This window comes from Oncorhynchus mykiss, chromosome 21 (genome assembly GCF_013265735.2).
Source record: "Oncorhynchus mykiss isolate Arlee chromosome 21, USDA_OmykA_1.1, whole genome shotgun sequence".
Lineage (NCBI taxonomy): Eukaryota > Metazoa > Chordata > Actinopteri > Salmoniformes > Salmonidae > Oncorhynchus > Oncorhynchus mykiss.
The window spans coordinates 49419888-49427901 of NC_048585.1; the positions used below are offsets into that span (position 1 = coordinate 49419888).

The following is an 8014-nucleotide window of genomic DNA, read 5'->3' on the forward strand; positions in this document are numbered from 1 at the left end:
CTTTGTGTTAGCTAATCCAAGTTTATAATTTTAAGACTAATTGATCATTAGAAAACCCTTTTGCAATTATGTTAGCACAGCTTAAAACTGTTGTCCTGACTAAAGAAGCAATAAAACTGGCATTCTTTAGACTAGTTGAGTATCTGGAGCATCAGCATTTGTGTGTTCGATTACAGGCTCAAAATGGCCAGAAACAAAGAACTTTCTTCTGAAACTCGTCAGTCTATTCTTGTTCTGAGAAATGAAGGCTATTCCATGTGAGAAATTGCCAAGAAACTGAAGATCTCGTACAACGCTGTGTACTTCTCCCTTCACAGAACAGCGCAAACTGTCTCTACCCAGAATAGAAAGAGGAGTGGAAGGCCCCGGTGCGCAACTGTGCAAGAGGACAAGTACATTAGAGTGTCTAGTTTGAGAAACATACACCTCACAAGACCTTAACTGGCAGCGTCATTAAATAGTACCCGCAAAACACCAGTCTCAACATCAACAGTGAAGAGGGCGACTTGGGGATGCTGTCCTTCTAGGCACCAAATACAGGTGTATTTATTTATCGGTACGTTACTACACTAAAGATCACTGACAAGGGATTGAATTTGAAATATTTTTTTATTAATAGCAAGGCAAGATTACAGAATTGTACATTACATTTAGCTAGCTTTAGCTAGCTAGCTGGCTAGGTTCTTCACATGCACTGGGTTTCACAAGATGACAGCCTGGTTTGCTCAGGAGTCCCTAAAACATTAAACAACACAAATTGAAATGTATACAAATGTCAAATGCCAAGATAAATGTATAGCTAGTTGGTTAATTTTAGCTAATCAGCTGGCTTGTTAAAGATGCACTATGTAGAAATCGTTTCGCCATTTCCTGGTTGCTAAAATTCTAATAGTTTGCCTAATTCCAGTTCAGTATGTGACAAAACAAGCAATTATAGTGTAGAGACACAGGCACCTTAATTGGAGATTACGGGCTCATAGTAATAGCTGGAGCGGAATCAGTGGAATGGTATCAAATACATGGTTTCCATGTTTTTGATGCATTCTATTCGCGCCGTTCTAGCCATTATTATGAACCATCCTCCCCTCAGCAGCCTCCACTGGTAGAGAATCATTGTACCATGTAAACCACTGGGAAATATATTTTCCATAACCAAAGATATAGTATTTTTAGCTGTTTGAAGCTGGTGTACAAAACCGAAAGTAAAAGATGCAAAAACAAAACTTAACGGGAAGCATAGAAATAGTGATCTACTGCTTCTTAAGACTTGCTTTCATTGAGAATGACAGATCTATAACTCACATTTCTATGTGAATTTGGTCAGGTCGCCCAAAAAGTTACATATTGCAGCTTTTATATAGCAACTTTCGTAAATTAACATTTTGACCCAAAAATATGCAGAATTGGTTTTTTCTCTAGCTACATTAACTAACCTATTCCTCTTAACTGTACTTTTTTTTTGCATGATTCATTATGAAGTTCTAATTACTTACAATTGCTTCCATCCTAGTATTTTTGGCAGAAATCTTTCTTAAGCAACTTGGGTCGCCAAGCTTTATGGGAGTTTTGATAACCACTCGATAGGAAGTCTGCATGTCTAAGGCCAACTAGAGGGCTGAAAATGAACTACCCCACGTTCAGAGTTGAATTGGAACACCACTTCGGATGCAGGATCGTGCAAAATGGAGTGGGAGGGCTACAACTCATTTTATTTTATTTGAAGAGTATTAGGATTGAGCCTTAGTAAGTAACTAAGTAACTAAGTAAAAGACTGTGTGTGTGTACCCCCATGCACGAGTCTACCCCTTTCCCTACTTACCTGTGTGGTCTTGCCAGAGCCCGTTTCTCTGATGAAAATGTAGCTCTGGTGGCATGCCAGGACTTGTTTGAATTGCTCCTTGTACTCCCACATGGGCAGCTGCAGACTCTTCTTCAGGATCTCATAGTAGCATGTTGTGTGGGCCAGGTTGGTGAACGAGTTGATCTGCTGCTGTATGGCTGTCTGCTTGATGGAGAGAAGGCCCACACAGCTGCCGCAGACAGCTGGGTTCAGGGCCATGCCAAAGTGCTTGACGTCCTGGTCTCAGACCCTGTCCTTCGACAGCTAGTCTCGGTCCCTGTCACGGTCTCACCTGTGGTGGAGGTTACATGTTAGTAGTGTGTCAGACAAGCTTTTTTACATCAGCCAGGCCCCATTCCCATCTCCTACGTCTTACATGTTGGCAGGGCTAAGGGCTAGAGTAAGGGGTATGGAACAAAATAGAATTACGCCAACACAGAAATAGAACTCCGATCCGAGAGGGTAAAAGTGCACCGCGGTTCGGCTATGACGTGTCCTTTTCCTCAAATAACATGAAAAGGTTACTGCGCATTTCCCTTTCACGCTACAGAAGAACGTAATCAAGTGTAGCATTCAAAGGTCACATTAATGAAGAAATTAAGTCTAAAATATCATAAGTCAAATGGTTAACACTTTCCTTTCACAAATGGGCGACATCTTTATTTCCTTTTTATCATGCTACAATGCATGTCTGGCCCCAATAACCCAAGTCTTGCATTTCCTTCTTTGACAAAACCAATGTTGAAAACAGAGTGACGCTGACACTCAGATGTGTTCCTTTAGAATGTATGCCCCCCCAAAAAAACAATGACTGCAAACCATGCAAATTTGTTCAAAAACACATTTATTGAAGAACAGTGCAAATGCAGTTTGGTAACAGAATGATGGGTTGAGCTGTTTGTTCCCATTTTGTTACCAAACTTTGCATCTGCACTGTTCTTCAAGCAAATGTGTTTTTGTAAAAACACGTTCAGTGTAAATTGTTAAAAGTAGTTCTTGTTCAGAGTTAAATGGTTTGTTAACTTGGCAATCATTGATTTTTGCTTGAAATACATTTTAAAAGGGACAAATCTGAGTCACGCTGTTAAAATGGAATTGCCCCCAATGTAGCCTATGTCATGTCTTTTGAGCAATGCACTATTTCCTATAGCTACTGAATTGTAAAGGGAAATATGATGCTCCAATACAGTTTAGCTAGTGTAAAGCCTCAGAAGAGATTTTTCAACTAACTTGTTCTTGGCTGACCTTCTTCGTTCTCGATTTGGAAGAAAAGTGTATCTTATAAAATGTCCGTCTCCAGTTGCAGGTGATTCTCCAAAAACCAGAGAATATTCGGAATGATATTAAATCCACGTTTTGTATCGAGTGAGAAATGCCTCTTGCACGTGTGTAGATCATTGTTTTGGTCGCACTGTGTGACCTGCTGTCATCTACTTCTACACGTGTTTGCGGCCGCGTCAAATAGAAACGATTAGTTCCTGCAAAGATGTTGGAAAATGCAAGATGTCTTGCGGCTAAGATGGCAAGGGAACTCCTCACTCGACTAAAAAAAATAACATTTGGATTTGATAACTTTCTGAATATTCTCTGGTTTTCGGTGAACCACCTGCAACTGGACAATTATAAGATACACTTATTCCGAATCGAGAACAAAGAACGTATCACGAAGAACAGGTTACTTGAAATATTCCTTCTGAGGCTTTACACTAACATAGCTCAACTGTAACGGATAATGGAGCATCACATATCCCGTTACTGCAGCTAACTAGTTATATTTCCTATGAACATCAGCAGACCATCGTGTTGTCTTGAGTACACCACCTCAGAACTCATGTCCTTATGGGCCTGGATTGTTGGCATGACACTCGGTACCCAATTCCATGGAAGGGTTTCAAGAATGTCTGTTCTGCCAACAAAGTTGGCCATGTAGTTTTGACGTCCACTGACTGAATCCTTGGGTGACATGCAAATGAGACATCTCTTAGGGAATTGGTTATTTTCCTTTTCAGTTGCAGAACGTTAATGACAACGCTGTGACTTAGCTAGCTATCGGGCCAATTAGTTAGCTAACTAGCTCGTAGTATCTACAGAACAGAGCCAGCTTCAGATAGTTTCAATGAACCAGTAATGATCTAGCTAGCTAACTGGCATGCTAACGTTAGTTGCAGCCAAAAATATCCTGCGCTGTAGTGCCGACAAAACACAAATACAAAGGATCCTCTCTCCATATTATTCCATATACATAACCATTAGACGTTATCGTTTAACTCGATGAATCATCATCTCCCAAATCCAACCAATATCGTTTAGACATCTTTTTTTTTACACGTACATAACTATCCAAAATAAGGAACAAAAGTAGGTTGATTATGATTTATGCCATGCAATGTCTGCACAGTGCTGCTAAGCACCACAAATATGGCAACCGGAAGCACTTACCTCAATCATTGTTATCTCTGCGAAAATGACAGAAAAACAACAATTTAACGTGAGTTTTGTCGAGCCAGATATATTCAAAATTTGTGCCACCTAAAACTGTAAAGGACAGCTGCTGCCGTGGAGTCGGTGGTTGCATGTCTTGGGGATGTTCTGGCTGACCAAATGCAGCCTAACCCTAATAAAAAAAGAGGGTCCATGTGTAATACCAAATTGGCCTATGGTGATAACATAGAAAAGATAAACAGAGTTGTAGAATCCATCCCAAAGCCAAACATGTGAGAACTCACATTTGTTTATAAATAACATGTATATGATAAATATGTATTTGAAGAGGGCCGTCCTTTTTTTGTTATGCCAAAATGTGGATGTCAGTGATTATTTCAAACCATGTCAATCTTTCAAGAACATATGAAAAACCCCATCCACATGAGACATTTTCAGTGCTTAGATCTCTTCCAAGAGATTTCTTGAATGTTTCAACCTATAAGATTATGTAGTGATGAATCAGCTGACACTGGAAACAATAATTTTCATTGACAGAGGTAATTACACAGCCTGGGCATTGCTAACAAGCATCATAATGGCAAATGGCTCATTGCTTGTAACCAGGGATTGATGGTGATGGGGAAGGAGAGGTCAACGTTACAACAAAGCCTCGCTAATGCTCTATATCCAAGGCGAATTTAAAATACCAGGCTGTTTTCTCCCTTTCTTTCACAGGCAATTAAATAACAGTCCAATTGTGTGTGAAATAGGCCTGCCAAGCAGAGCTGCTGACAGACATAGAGAAGACCAATACCACACTGACACAGGAGAGGAATAGCCCTTTTATCTAACTGTGAAAAGGGACAATAGCCTGCTACCTGAATGGAAAATCCTCTCGATAATATCAAGATGTCAGGATTGCAGGGCTGCACTCTAAACATCAAGTAACTGTATAACAATTGACAATAAAACTGGTATTGTTCAAAATAGTTATTGCAACAGATTTGCAAGATCTAGAGTGTATTTTAATTTATTTTGTACCTCAGCTGTTCAAGTCACCAAAATGAACATTGACATCTTAGAGTAGAATCAATAGAACGTAAGTGGACGAGGTATTGAATGCATGTGTATCTGGTTCTAAATATAGATTATTATTGTTGTTGTTATTATCATTGTGTCTGTAAAAAATGACAGAAGATAGCATCAAGCCAGTTACAGAAATCTATTTACAAACTATTCCTTAATCTAATGCTGGTCTCAGGAGACAACTGGTCTCCTGCTGGTCTCGTGTTTGCCTGCTGTGTCATCGGAGTGAGCAGTCCTACTCTTTGGGATAAGACAGTCGAGCCGGAATGGGAAAAGCCCATTAACTGCAATCGATCCCTAACAGAGAGTCAACTACAGACAATGAGAAGTGTTGGATCATGATACGGCATGAACGTTTGAATGATGTAGTAGGGAATCACTTAACTCATTCTTACCTTACACAATTGATGTGATTTCGTGACAAAGGTTGCTGCTTTTAAGGATATTGATGTCTTTTGATATTTTGAAATAGATTCTACAAACACTGAGATCTGTGAAAATGTAAAAGCTGCAAATAAATGATTGAAATAAACATTTATTTAATGTAAACATATATTATTTTTTTATGTATAGTCCTGATATGTTTGTTTAGTATCTGAATGCAGTCATACACTCTTAAGAAACAACAAAATATCAGCATAATATACAATTAAATAACAAGAACATTATCACAATATCACAGTACCACTGAAGGAGACCGACATCTTTGGGAAACAACTCACAGATCACAGTTTAAACTCCATGCCTTGTGAGCTACTCACTTTACAATAAATGGATGTATTGTACCTAGGGTTAGTTAAAGCACTTCTTTAGCCAGTCATAAGTTATAAACATTTAATAAGGCCAATCACTGTGGAAAATAAGTCACCGTTTGCCCATACACGAAATACACCATTATTTGATAAAGTGGCAGCGATATTTAGAGCCATGGTTTAATCACAAAGTTAGACACATGTGGAATGTTAAAGGTCAGTGCTGATGACCATCTTAGATGGGGAAAGCACAGAAATATCCAAACTGTAAATTAGCATTTTTCACCCCTTATCCTTTCAGATCTAGATAGAACAGGTTTTTATATGCTGGTGTCCCGACTCCCCTCATTATAATTATAGACACACAAGTTGTTGATGCTATAAGTGAGCTAAAGCTGGTTGACTCATATACATTCACTGTTTCTCTCGGCAACTGTGTGGTCTGGAATGATGTGGTCGCTCAATGTGTCGCCCCCTAACCTGCTTTTAAAGGCTTAATGCTCATGCAGGTGTGTCATTTCAATCAACAGAAATAGCTCAACCATTACCCACGGTTGAAAAATAATATTTTCCCTGTAACATTTAGCTTAAGCTTTAGTTATCCAAGTCTTTTTTCCCCCTATGGGATAACAAAGCGAGTGACTAACCAGGTTGTTGGATGGCTCATTTTGCCTGAGTGAGACAGCGGTGCATTGATCAAGAGGGAGTGTGTGGGAGTTCGAGATGACAAAGCTGGCAGTTTCTAAAGATGGTTGTCACACACTGGAGTAATGGGGGCCCTACAGGTAGTGATGCCCTGAGGTGATGCACTGGAGCAGCCAACTCCAACTTGAAACGCTCTTGACGACAATTTGCATGATGGGGCTTCTCCCAGCAAGGAGAGGCACACAAACAAGCACAATTCACCATTTCAATAGTTACACCCAAGATTGAGTAGGAGTGTTGGAGGATGCTCCATCTAACAACACGTCAATTGACTATCATGCAAACACTCCAAACATTTGAGTAAATGCTTTTAACTGAAGACGACCTCATTACTATCCAGACCTGGGTCGAATGCATATTGTGTGCTTGATTTAGCTTGTCAGGCACAATGGAACCAATAGAATAGTCCCAAAACTGCATACTCCGGGAGAGCATAATCAACATGCCAGGTGAGCTAAATCAAGAGCACTTTAAGTATTTGAAAGAAAATAAAATACGTATTTGACCCAAGTCTGTTACCATCCAGGAGAGGACAACTTTACCCAAGGTACAAGCCGGCCGAGGACAGTGATGTCTATCCCCTTACTGCATATATCAGTGGCTCCTGTCTCTTCTTATCTCTCCGGCCCACCCTGTTATCTTAATAGAGATCACACTGTACACCTCGACAGTGTGCTGACCCCCGGCGTGGCCTCTCTGCTTATCGGCCCACCACAACTCTCCATCCCTCCCTCCACAACATTATCTGACGCCGGCCTCACAAGGGGGCCTCGGGAGCCATTTTGGTGCAGCGGTAGATTGTTTCCTCAAAGGAAAAGCGGAAACTGTGAGATAGCACCTTTTTTTTCCTAAGAGTATCTTGAACCTAAAAGGGTTCTTCAGCTGTCTCCATAGGAGAACCCTTTGAAGAACCATTTTGAGTTCCATGTAGAACCCTTTACACAGAGGGAGCCTAAAGAGTTCTTCTACCTGTAACCAAAAAGGGTCCTTCTATGGAGACAGCCGAATAACCTTTTTGGAATCCTTTTTTCTAAGAGTGTAGGTCACAACGGACAAAGAACCATCAACAAAGTGGAATAGTGACGCGGATGTAGGTGTCTGAACTCGACTCGACGCGAGTAACTACTCAACTTGGGTGATTTTACACAAAGTATTTGCATGACTGCCCACGGATTCTCCACCTCAATTCCCTGTGCATAAACAAATC

The 8014-nt window shown here is 40.3% G+C and overlaps 1 pseudogene; it reads right to left on the minus strand.

Moving 5' to 3' along the window:
• Positions 1 to 3638, minus strand: part of LOC110500878 — a 31308-nt pseudogene extending 27670 nt beyond the window's left edge.
• Positions 3639 to 8014: the final 4376 nt, after the last annotated feature.